At 49.8% G+C, this 12,505-nt stretch overlaps 1 pseudogene; it reads right to left on the minus strand.

The window, feature by feature from the left end:
* Positions 1-11,949: 11,949 nt before the first annotated feature.
* Positions 11,950-12,072, minus strand: LOC118611781 (annotated as a pseudogene).
* Positions 12,073-12,505: the final 433 nt, after the last annotated feature.

Genomic DNA, 12,505 nt, shown 5'->3' on the forward strand with positions numbered 1-12,505 from the left:
ACGGCTGCTCGCGTGACAATTATATTTCCGCTCTTAAAAAATGGTTACAAAGATGCCCAGGGAAAAGAGGAGAGCTCTTCTGCCACTGCAGCTGGCTGGCACCCAGCAAACCCGGACACGACTGGTCGTGTGTGTGTGTGTGTGTGTGAGGTTGGGGCGAGGGGAAGAGTAGGAAGCCCCTGAGAAGTAGAAGGGAACGCATCGGACTTTGAGCCACATGGCTGGACCAGCGTCTGACTTCGGGCCTCCCCAGAAGCTCCCTAGAGGCCAGGATTCAAGTGCAGGCGGCTTACGCGAGGCGTGAGTCCAGGGAACACGGGCGGGAGGGCGGAGGAGCGAGGCGAGGACAGGAAGACTGTCAGAGGGTGATTCGTCTGCCACTTGCCATGGCGGCAGCCCGTCGGGGAACTCTGGGAGCGAGCAGAGGACTCAGCCTCAGCACTGCTGCCCCTTGCGCCGAGGGCCAGGGGACAAGGACTTCATTCACTGACTCCCCTGGGTGGTGGACGAGAGCCTCCAAGTCAGCTGCAGTGTGCTCCTTTGGGTCACAGAGACAGTCTCGGGTTTCTTCAGTTTTAGGAAGTCCCTTCAGGCAGAGACCCAGCTGTTGGCGCTGGGAGTCACTGGGTGTGGTCCATGGGCCGTGGGCACCGTGAGCTCCTGCTTCCGGTGCGTTAGGCGGTAGGGGGAGAGCAGAGCCTCACCTGCCCGAGACTGCCTCTAGTAAGAGTTCCGTATCTGCACACGGAGGACGACATTATCCGTACCATCAGAGAAGCCGTCACCGCCGAGGGTTACAGTCGGTGCGGAGAACTGGTAACTAAGAAGGGGTAATTGCCAAGCATTTGGTTTGGCTGAGCGCGGATAGACTCTGCGGGTCATTGTGTGGGCTGTCTGTCAGTACCGTCCGGTTACAATGTTGCAGAATAACGATAGCGCACGTCATTAAACACCCATCAGAGTAACTTTGTCAGAGAAGCAATGACAGTATTGTTTTATTCACATGTTCGGCCTTCATAATTTTTTGCTTATGTAGCATGATTATGACTTAAAAAAATCTCTAAGACACTGTTGGCCCAATGACTACGTCGCTTATCCATGAATCTAGTTTCTCCATTCGCGTGGAATTTTCACATGACATGATAATAGTTCCCGACTTGGCCTTTGGTGCTGCCGGTGACAAAGCGACGTCACTCGTCAGTTACTATGGCTGAGAGGGTCGCACCCCTCTCGCCGCGAACTCTCTCGCCATGTGACACTGATGAAGTCAAGAGAAGAGAAGGGCCCGGGGACAGGAGTTCCTTCTGCACCGTGAGATGCACGAGCAGCTTTCGAAGCCCTCATCGCGTCCGCGAAATCCGTGTAAGAGGCTCCACGTGTCGGTGTGATAGTGGAAACGAGTATTTCTTTTGCTTACATTAAATATCAACCATACTCGTTTCATGGACACCTCTTTTTAGCAGAAGCGTACACACCCCACTCTTGGCACGCAAGTGCTCTTGGCGTTTGATGCCCACAAATGCCAAAACTCGTATCTAGGAACTGAAAATATTTAGCAGTAAAGTCCTCATCCAAACTTTTTTTTTCAAAAAATAATGAAGCCAATCCCTACTTTGGTAAGAAAGTGGCAAATGAGAAATGTACAATTAGCACTTAAAATAAGTAACTGGATGGGAGGAGCTCGGGAACCCCTTGCAAGCGACGACCATGTGACACAGCCCAGGTACGAAGACTTGCAGATGGTTTTTGTTCCCACAAAGGGACGTGTGGCTTCGTGTGCTCCTCCGTGTGAGGTCTGGGAGAGCAGCAGGGTCGGCACTGTTTCTGGACCCCGTTCTCAGCCACCCAAGCACCGAGAACGGACTGGCTCTTGGGTGCTGGGCTCATCTTAGCAGATTCTAAGTTCCCAGAGGACAAGGAAGTTGTTCCAGGTTGACACACAGATGCTATTCGACTGCGTTCCTTCCACAGCTCACCTACGAGACCTCAAACCTCTGTCTTTTTTTAGGGTGATGGCTTTGCCATTGTAAAATTTTTCATGTTTTTTTAAGTCTTTTTTAAAATTTTCAATTACGGGTGACAGACAATATTATATGGGTTTCAGGTGCACACCATGGTGTTTAGACATTTATATAACTTACGATGTGGCCCCCCGATTAGTCTGGTACCCGACACCACGTATAGTTACCACGATATTATCGACCGTATTCCCTGCGCTGTACTTCACATCCCCGCGACTATTTTTATAGCTGCCAATTTGTACTTCTTAAATCCTTCCCCTTTTCACCCAGCTCCCCGGCCCTCCTCCCATCTGGCAGCCGTCGAAGTATTCTCTGTGTCTATGAGTTTGTTTCCGTTTTGTTCGTTTGTTTTGTCTTATAGATTGCACTTGCAAGTGAAATCATATGACATTTGTCTTCCTCTTATTTTACTTAGCGTAATACCCACTGGGTCCATCCGTGCTGCTGCGAATGGCAAGATTTCATTCATTTCATTTTTTCTATGTACCACCTCTCCTTCATCCATTTGGCTAATGATGCGTTGGAGGTATCATAATCGTATTACCTGATATCAAACCGTAATACAAGGCTATAGTGAGCCGAACAGCATGGTACAGGCATAAAAACAGACATATAGGATAATGGAACAGAATAGAGAGCCCAGAAATAAACCCACGCATATATGGCAATTAATCCATGACAAAGGATGCAAGAGTATGCAATGGGGTAAAGACACTCTTTTCAGTACATGGTGCAGGGAAAACTGGGCAGATACATGCAAAAATTGAAATAGACCACTTTCTTATACCATATACAAGAATAAAGTCAAATGGATTAAAGTCTTAAATGTAAGACCTGCAACCATAAAACTCCTGGAGGCAAACACAGGCACCAGGGAGGGGCAGTGGCGTGGAGAGGCCCCTCACAGTGTCCCCCGAACTCCCTCCGTCTCCTGGGGTCTGTCCAGTAGCCAGCACGACCTTTGGAACATAAGTCAGATCCTGTCATGCCTCTGCTCAGAACCGCCCGGAGGACCCCATCGCAGGCTGGGCGGAAGCTCGGTCCTTGCAGTGGCCCGCGGGTCTCCGCATGGTTACTCCTGCCCATCTTGCTCCCTCGTCCCGCCTGCCCCTGTCCAGCTCACTGAGTCCGCTCCGGCCTCTGCTTTGCTCTCACCGCAGGGACCCGGCACCGGCCGCCACCTCTGCCCGGCGTGCCATCCTGCTAGTGTGCGGCGGTCACTCTCTCACCTCCGTCAAGGAATCGCTCACATGGTTCCCCTCTGAGACTGCAACCTCATCCCGGCTTCAGATTCCCGCAGCTGCCCCGTTTTCTCCACGGCTCTTACTGCCTTCCGTCATGCCGCACGACTCGCTTACGCATCATGCTTGCCGCTTGTGCCCACTAGACTCTCCGTTCTACAGGGGCAGGGATTCTTATCTGTTTTGTTGACTGATACATCCCCAAGGCCCAGAACAGTGCCTGACATGTAATAGACACCTCGATGGATGGATGATGGATGATGGATGGATGGATGGATGGATGGATGGATGGATGGATGGATGATGGATGATGGATGATGGATGGAGGATGGATGGATGATGGACGATGGATGGATGATGGATGGATGATGGATGATGGATGGATGGATGATGGATGATGGATGGATGGATGATGGACGATGGATGGATGGATGATGGATGGATGGATGGATGGATGATGGATGATGGATGGATGGATGGATGATGGATGATGGATGGATGGATGATGGATGATGGATGGATGGATGATGGATGATGGATGGATGGATGATGGATGGATGATGGATGATGGATGGATGGATGATGGATGATGGATGGATGGATGATGGATGGATGGATGATGGATGATGGATGGATGGATGATGGACGATGGATGGATGGATGATGGATGATGGATGGATGGATGATGGATGGATGGATGGATGGATGATGGATGATGGATGGATGGATGATGGATGATGGATGGATGGATGATGGATGATGGATGGATGGATGATGGATGATGGATGGATGGATGATGGATGGATGATGGATGATGGATGGATGGATGGAAAACTTCTGAATTTCAACAGAAAAAGTTATCAAACTAAAACCCAATGATACCTAAACACTCAGAGCCACACTGATTGGGCCCCCAGGTCGACAAGGAACTTGTCCAGGTGACCAGCACATCGTTTCTCCTGTGCCGTGTTGAGGTGCTCTGGATGAGGGTGATGATGAGACCCATGTGGATTTCCCTACCATCAGTGAGACAGATGAAAGACACTAATAATAGCTTACTTTTTATATGATGCCTATCATGTTGCTTTAAGCTTTATATATATTAAGTCATTTAATCCTTACAGCACTCCAATGAGGAGGAGTTTATGATTTTCCTCTTTTTAGAAATGAGACCAGAGGCACAAATAGACCAAGAGGTTTGCTTACAGCCAAGTGGTTTATAAGTGGAACCAGGGTCTAGGGAGCTTGTCTCTAAGATTCACGCCGTAAGCCAGCGCGGTCCAGCAGAACCTTCTGTGATGAAGGTGTGTTCCGCGCCTGAGCCGTCCCATACGGCAGCCTCTGCTGAGCCTCTAATGGCTACTGAGCATTTGAGATGTGGCGAGCGCTAGTGAGGAACTGAATTTTTAATTGTATTTGCTTTTAATTAATTTAAATTTAAATAAGATCAAGTTATTACCGTGCCAGTGGGCTCAACTCTAAACCACTGTACTGTAGTGCGTCTTCGTGTGACCGGCTTAGCTCTTTGTTGCAACCGTTATTTAATTCTGAAGGTGCAGCATCTTCCAGGAACCCCTGAACGCCGCAGCCCATGAACTTGAGATCTTCCAGATAGTGTTGCCATCTATAGCTTATGAAACATATGCCCCTCCGATTTCAAAGCTTTTTTAAACAAACAAAAAAAAATATGTTGTCCAAATACATTATGTTCTTCTCTGTGGAAAGAAATGGAAGCTCACAGTGTTCTGGCTCGAATGTGTCCTTACTTCACGGCACGATTGTGTAAGAGGAAGAAAAGCTGGTGGCCAGGGGTAGCGCGCGACACTGCAGCTTCAGCTGGAAAGCACAAGTTCATTTCTGCTGGTTTTTAAAGGACGTGTGTTTTATTTTGGAAAGTCGAAAAGGTTCAAAATCATTCTTAAAAATAAAGGGAAAAGAGCAACCGGGCATATTTTCACCATTCGGAATTAATCACTGGCACATTTGATTTAGTCTTTTTTTTCCTGTGTACATCATCTATTTCTAATTATACAAATGACATGAGTAAATTCTACCATTAAAAATTCAGCACCTGATGGAGTTCCGTCTCCCTCTGTGTACCCTTCCAATCGCAGCTCCCTTACCCCAAAAGGAAACACGATCCTGAACTCAGTGGATATCCTCCCAGCCAACTTACATACTTTATAAAACATATAGATGTATACACACACACATATGCATATCCTTGGAGACACATAATATTGTTTATGTGGGTTTTTGACACTTACGTAAACAACATCGCACTGTATTTTGTCCTGCAATTTTTTTCACTTACCATTGTTTTTGAGCTCCATTTAAATCCAGATTAATGTCCCTGTTATATCATATGAAATTACCGCAGTCGAGCCTCCTATTCCCCTGCTGTTGGGCATTTCATTGTGTCCAGTTTATTTCAAACGACGTTCCAGTGACCATCCTTGAACGCGTCCCCTGGTGCATCTGTGCCAGCGTTTCTCTGGGACAGACGATCTAAAGGTCATAGAATTTGCTCATTTTCCCTCTCACTAGGTAGTTCTAAAATGCCCCCAAATTGGCTGTGCCATTTATACGCTCACCTGCAGTGGCCGAAAGCATCCATTTCTCCACTGATATCAGCATCCGATGCTGCCTAACTAACCATGTTGCCCATCCGAAGTACGTAGCTCATTGTGTTCCCCTAATTACTCATGAGGTTCAACATCCCTTCATGTTCATTGGCCACTCAAATTTCTTTGTCTATGAAATTCTCAAATATATTATTTATGCTTCTTTCTATCAAGTCATTTGTCTTATTCATTTGTAGGAATTCTTTGTAATTTCTGGTTCATAATCTTTTGTTTATTAGATACGTCACAAATATTTATTCCCCATTTCTAACTTGTCTTTTAACTTTTTATGATTTTAGTTTTAATTTAGTTTTTGCAAAAGTTTTAAATCTTAGAGTCTAATGGTTGTTTCTAACATGCTTCTCTCATTCTTGTTGAACTGATTACAAATCTTACTAAATATCTTCATGTGTTAAGTTCTAGGAAAAGAAACAAAAACTAGTGTGTATGACTTGGTGATTTCTGGGAGAAAAATATTTTTGTGTGCATATATATAGCATTTTCCTTAAGGAACAGAGTTCATTTTTATGTCGTTGTGAATGTCATGTTTTGTGGTAGTGATTTTTTGATAGCTAATAATGAAATGCTGACAGATTTTAAAGCAAGAATTGATTTTGCCTTTTACTGTATATTCTGTGAAAGTGTTTATTCAGGGTTCTTTTTCTTAGATTTTTTCCTAGTCATTGGTATTTGCTGTCTATCTTTATGCTGAAAATGATTTGAGATGTTTTTAAAAAAATTATTTTAAATAGCATCTCTCTTCATACAGAAGTCATAGCAGAGCGGAGCCAGTCTCCCGGCTGTGAGCGCCAGCGCCCCCACCTGCCGACTGACAACTGCAGGCGAGCCTCTTCCGTTCTTTGTTTTTCAGCGTATTCTTCTGTGAGGTGGGGTGATAACGGGACCACTCATGGCCCAGGTGTGAAGACTCGAGATTCAATGAGTCATAACACATCAGAACGTCCTAGAACAGTGGCTGGCGCAGAGAAAGCACACTGTTTTCATTTCGTTCCTTTGGTTCCACACGTAAGTGACATCATATGGCATTTCACTTTCTCCATCTGACTTATTGCATTTCGCATAACATCCTCTAGGTCCATCACGTTGTCGCAAATGGCCAGGTTTCACTTGTTATGGCTGAGTAATATTCCGTTGTATATATGTACCATAACTTCTTTGTCCAGTCATCTATTGATGGACACTTAGGTTGCTTCCATATCTTTTTGAATTAGTATTTTGGTTTTCTTTGGGTAAATGCCCAGAGGTGCAATTGCCGGGTTCATAACGTAGTTCTGTTTTTAATTTTCTGAGGAACGCCCAGACTGTTTTCCACAGCATCTTCGCCAACTCGCAGTCCCACCGGCAGTGCGCGAGGGGTCCCTTTTCTGTATTATGCTTACTGTCTCTTTGTTGAAGTTCTCACTGAGCTCATCTGTTCTCCCGCTAAGTTCATTGAGCATCCTTACGACAAGGGTTTTGAACTCCGCATCAGGTAGGCTGCTTGCCTCTGTTTCGTTTAGCTCTTTTTCCGGAGTTTTCTCCTGTTGTTTCATTTGAGGCGAGTTTCTTTGTTTTCTCATTTCACTTGCCTCTCTGTGTTTGTTTCTATGCATTAATAGAACTGCTGTGTCTCTGAGTCACGGCCAGGTGGCTTCATGTAGTAGGCTACCTATGCGGCTCACTGGCCCAGTCTCCCCGATCACCTGTGCTGGGCGTTCCTGGAGTGTCCGTGGTGTGGGCCGAATGTGCCCTCCCGCTGTAGTTAAGCTTCGGTCGCTGTTAGCATGTCAGCGGATGGGACCGACCCTCAGGCTGACCGGCTGTGAGGACTGGCCAGGCCCACGGGGTATGAGCCGCAGTGTGGGGGCTGACCCCAGGGCGTGGCATTTGCCCCAGCGGGCTCGTGTACCCGTTGAGGCCACTCTTTGGGTGTGCTACTTGTGGGGCCAGTCAGGGGGTGCTCTGTTGTGGTCCGATGCCAGACTCCAGGTGTGTGGGTTCTCGGGCCTTAGGAGGGGCTCCCATGCAGGCCAAAGTGAGCTGCTGCTTGTGACTGTCCGGGCCACCTGGTAGGAGCTACAGAGTGATTGAGGTTGGTCGCTGCCCGTGGCGGACCTGGAGGCAAGTGGGAGAGGCCACACTGCGACTGACGCCAGCTGCCCCCATACTAGGCCTGCGCACACGGTCCGCAGCTCACCCAGGCCATACGGCTCGGCAGCTGAGAGTCTTTGGGTGTTACCCGAGTGGTGTGGGGAGGGTCTCAGGGAGTCGGCAGGGTAAAGCAAGTGGGTTTAACCTGGCCGATGCCGATTCGGCTTTGGTGCCAGTGCTGAGCCTGTGGCCTCTTGCAAACATCACAGATCACACTGAGGCTAGCCGCTGCCAGCCTCGGGCTCTCAGACCCCAAGATTTGTTCAAGAGATACTGCAGCTTGGGCTGGGGCTGGTTGATTGCCATCTGAAGTTTCTCCCAAGGTGTGCGAGCGGAGGCCTGATTGCTGTGGAATGAGCTGCCCAGAGCACCGGATGGGGCTGGTTGCCCGGCAACAAGATCGCCACTGGCAATTTGGGAGTTGGGTGGGGCGGGGCCTCCGGGAGTCACAGGGTGGAGCCAGTAGATCTCACTGGCCAGTGCAGATTTGGCCGTGGGGACGGGGCTTAACAAGGCAAGATGGCCGCCTGCAGGGTGTGCGGGTGGAGGGCCCGACAGTAGTGGCTGTCCCTCCAGCCCTCGCCCCGGAGCCACGCAGCTTTCCTCATATGTCCCTGGAGCCTCCTGAGCTGCTGTCCCTCCACCAGGGCCCAGGTAAGTGCCTGCGAGCGCGTGAGTCTGTGCGCGGGCCCTTTAAGGGGTTTTCCAGGTTCCTTGTGTCTCACCTGGAGGTTCAGAGTCCCCACTGATTTTCACAGCCCGATTCTGGGGGAACTCCCCTCCTTGGCACTGAGGCTGGGGGCCCCGGTGTGGAGCCGGGAACCTCCACGGCCGAGCTGGCCCTGCCTCGCTCAGCCGCCCCAGGCGGGTGTGGGGCCCGCTCGTTTCGCGTCTCCGCCCCTCCCGCCAGTCTCAGTGTGGCCTCTTCTTCCCACCCCAGTTACAGGGGTTCTGTTAGCTGCACTCCGGATGGTTCTCCAGGTCGACCGTGCTGTAATTGAGTTGTAATTTTAATGTGGGCACGGGAAGAGGCGAGCGCAGCATTTACCTGCCCCGCCATCTTGACCTGTGCGGGACCCCTTGTCCCTCTCAGTCCCTGGCTGGCCGGGGATGCGATGTCCTCCCAGCAGCTTGCCACAGAGCTCTGGTTCCGAGTGAGGAACTGAGTGCGAGAGCCGGCCCCCCGCTGGTTGACCAATAACTGACATAACTTACCGCGCTTCAGTTTCTTCGGCTCAGGGGAGATGTGGTATAAAAATAGAGGGCTTTTCAGTGGCGAAAGTGGAATTCCACCAGAGATTCCTTTGACGACGACCAGATAGTCAAACGGAGACTGGTATATGCAATTGGCAGGATATGTACTCCAAACATTGTATGTTTGCGATCTAGACCCTCCCCTCACCTCGGTAAAGCATTTTGAAACAACCCCCCCCCCCCCACACACACACACACTGCCTCCATTCAAGAATGATGCGGCATCGAAGTGTGATGCTTCAGCAGTGTTTCTGGAGCGCTGGCAGCCTAACCAAGAGCATCCTCTGTTTCGTTCTTGCTGCTGCCTATGGGGCGACTGCTCTCGCCTGTGAACCCCGTAACAGAACACCCCGCTGCCCAGCAATCGCTTGCAAGCCCAGCACGGCGCTGGGCGCCCGCGGCACGGAGGAGCCTGGGGGGCAGGGCGCGGGGCCGCGGCTGTCGGGGCAGGCGGTTTGCGTTGGCACGTCCCTTCTGTGAAGAACACAGCCCTCTCTCTACCACCTGCGCGAGGCTGCACACCCTCTACTTGCTTGCTGTCCTTGAACCAACGGGACTTTCCCCAGCCATTAATGGGCCGGTGCGAGGGCACCTTCTCCCGCTGAGGGACTGGCTTCTGCACCGAGGCCCCTTCGTTAATCTTCTACACCATAAGGCACTTTCCTGTTGAAGAGAAAGCCATCATTAATTTTTCATAAGAGCAGCAAAGTTGTGAATAGCCGCAGACCTCTCGAATAAAAGAGCTTAGAGGTTCCAAAGAGAACAGAAGAGCAGACCCCAGGGCGGGGGACGCACATCCTTCCTCACCGTGTTTGCCTCCCCGCCCCCCACCGTGCCCTGCTAAGAAGGAAGCAGCCGCTCGTGCGAGCTAACAGTTCTTCAAATCTCATGAACCTTAATTTTAATCTTTATCAGTGCCTTCCTAAATGAATAATGCAGTGACCTTCAGCTTTGTCTTATATTATGTGAGGTTGATTCCTGAAGACTGCTTTAGTTTTTTAAATTAAGGCAGAGGCTGTTTGTATTCTACTCAATTCTGGCATTAGCGTTATCCCAAGTGTGGCATTTATGTTCTTTTGCTTCTTTGGTATAAATAAATATCAAAGTAGGAAGACCAGCGTGAACTCTACGAGGAATAATAAACTAAAATAACATGGCATTGATTTTGCTCAGGGTGTCTAAATGTGTTTTTATGATTGTGTGTGTTTATAGCTTTTCACACAAGTGACATGAATTCTGGGCAATTAAAGAGGACATGGGTTTCAGGGCGTTTAGGAAGAGGATCTGCTTCCTAATGGCTCTGCGTCTCACCCAGGGCCGCTTCCCAGGAAGAGCGCCGCCCACGGCGGCCGCCACCCGCTAGCCGCGATGCGTTCCCGCCATCGCGTCACGTTCCGATACCAGCGCCAGGGGACCGCGCTCGGGGACTTGACGTTGGCTGCAGAAGTGCTATATGTGGATATAACAATTTAATCAAGACCCAGAGAAAGATTTCTTTAGGGTGCGTGTGTATTTCCTTTCTGAATTTTCTCCCATCAGGTGATCTGAGACTCTGGCTTTGAGTCTCGTTCGTGAGGTCTTTACCTTTTGTCACCGTGTGTGAGGGAGACACGGGCCCCAGGAGCCTGGGGGCCCTGCTAAGCCACAGAGGGACCCTTTACAACGGGAGGGGAGCCCCGCGTGGACGGCCGCCACATGGTGAATTAAAGACACTCTGTTTTCTCTCCGTGGGCTAACTTCTCTGCCCCTTCCATCAGTCCTTCTTAGGGCTTAACCGTTATTTATTTTTTTAACTTTTATTTTTGGTGTTATCTAAATCGCTCAATCCACTAATATATGACTGTTAACTCCTTGGAACAATGAAAACATGACGGGTAGGTCGAAGTCATCCCGGCCCCCGCCTCCACCGCGGGCTCCCGTTTGTCCTCCGCCCTCCCGGTGACCACCAGCTCCGTCTCCGTCCTCCGAAATGTCTTCGCGCGTCGAAGCAGAGTGTGTGTGAATCAGCAGCATGAACCAGCTAGATCGCGCTGCTCTTGAAAGGTCCCCGCCACCCCACGCTGCTCTAATGCTGCACGTGTCTTTCTGCAACTTGCTTCTTCGCTCATCAGTATTGCCCGGAGATCTTTCCGTGCTGGTTCGGCGTGCTCCACCTTGTTTTGATTGCTTCAAGGCATCTCACGGTCTGTTTATGCTCTAGTTAGTTATGCGCCTTTTGACACGTACAGGGGCATTTAACCGCTTGTCCAATTCTCCACTGTTAATGCTGCGGCTCTGGGACTGTGACTTCCCGTGCGCAGCGGCGCTGCTCCGGGCTCGTACCTGCGGGGCAGGGGGGAGGCCAGGCTGCAGGGTCTGCATGCGCACCGTTTACAGCTTCGTAGTGGGCCACGTCGCTCTCCAAACCGGAGACACCGCCTTCTGTTCCCACCCGCAGGGGTGACGTCCCTTCCCCGCGTCCTGACCAGCGCTTCACACTGCAGACGTCAGAAGGTGTGCTGCGTTCGCAGGTACAGACTGGCACGTTTCTCTCATTGCTGATGGGATTGAGCCACTTGTTATATACCTATGGGCTATTGGCATTTCTCCCTTATGATTTGCTTATTCAAACACTTGGACCATTTTTCTTTTATCTTTTTCTTTTTTTATTTTTTTGAATGCCTACAGCACCTGATCTTCCTAGTTCTTGGTCTCCTATCCAAGTACTAACCAGGCCCCGACCCTGCTTAGCTTCCGAGATCAGATGGGATTGGGCTTGTTCAGGGTGGTGTGGCCGTAGACTGGACCCTTTTTCTATTGGGTTATTTGCCTTACTGATTTGGAGGAGGTGTGTGTGCGTGTGGTGTTCGTACATATAACCAGTACACATACTATATTGTCATTCTGTAACTTTAGACATGTCGTCATCTCCCAGACCATAGCCTGTCTCTTAAGTCAGTATACGGCATTTTTTCGCCACCATCGTTGTGGACCTAGATCTGTTTTTCCCTCTTTTCTTCTTTTCCCCAAATTTCCTTGGGAACGTGCTGTGATGATGATCCTGAGATTATCGTGCCCATAAGCGTGCGAGGTTTGGAGCCGACACTCCTGTGATGAGCTGGTCGCCAGCTGCCACCCCCGGCTGCAGGAGCGGCTCCGGTGGCCGGGGCGAGTGTCCACTACCGCAGTCCAGCTTCGAGGAGAAACTTCTTCCCCATATTTATTTGCATTGAGG

Source organism: Rousettus aegyptiacus, unplaced genomic scaffold (genome assembly GCF_014176215.1).
Source record: "Rousettus aegyptiacus isolate mRouAeg1 unplaced genomic scaffold, mRouAeg1.p scaffold_m13_p_14, whole genome shotgun sequence".
Classification (NCBI taxonomy): domain Eukaryota; kingdom Metazoa; phylum Chordata; class Mammalia; order Chiroptera; family Pteropodidae; genus Rousettus; species Rousettus aegyptiacus.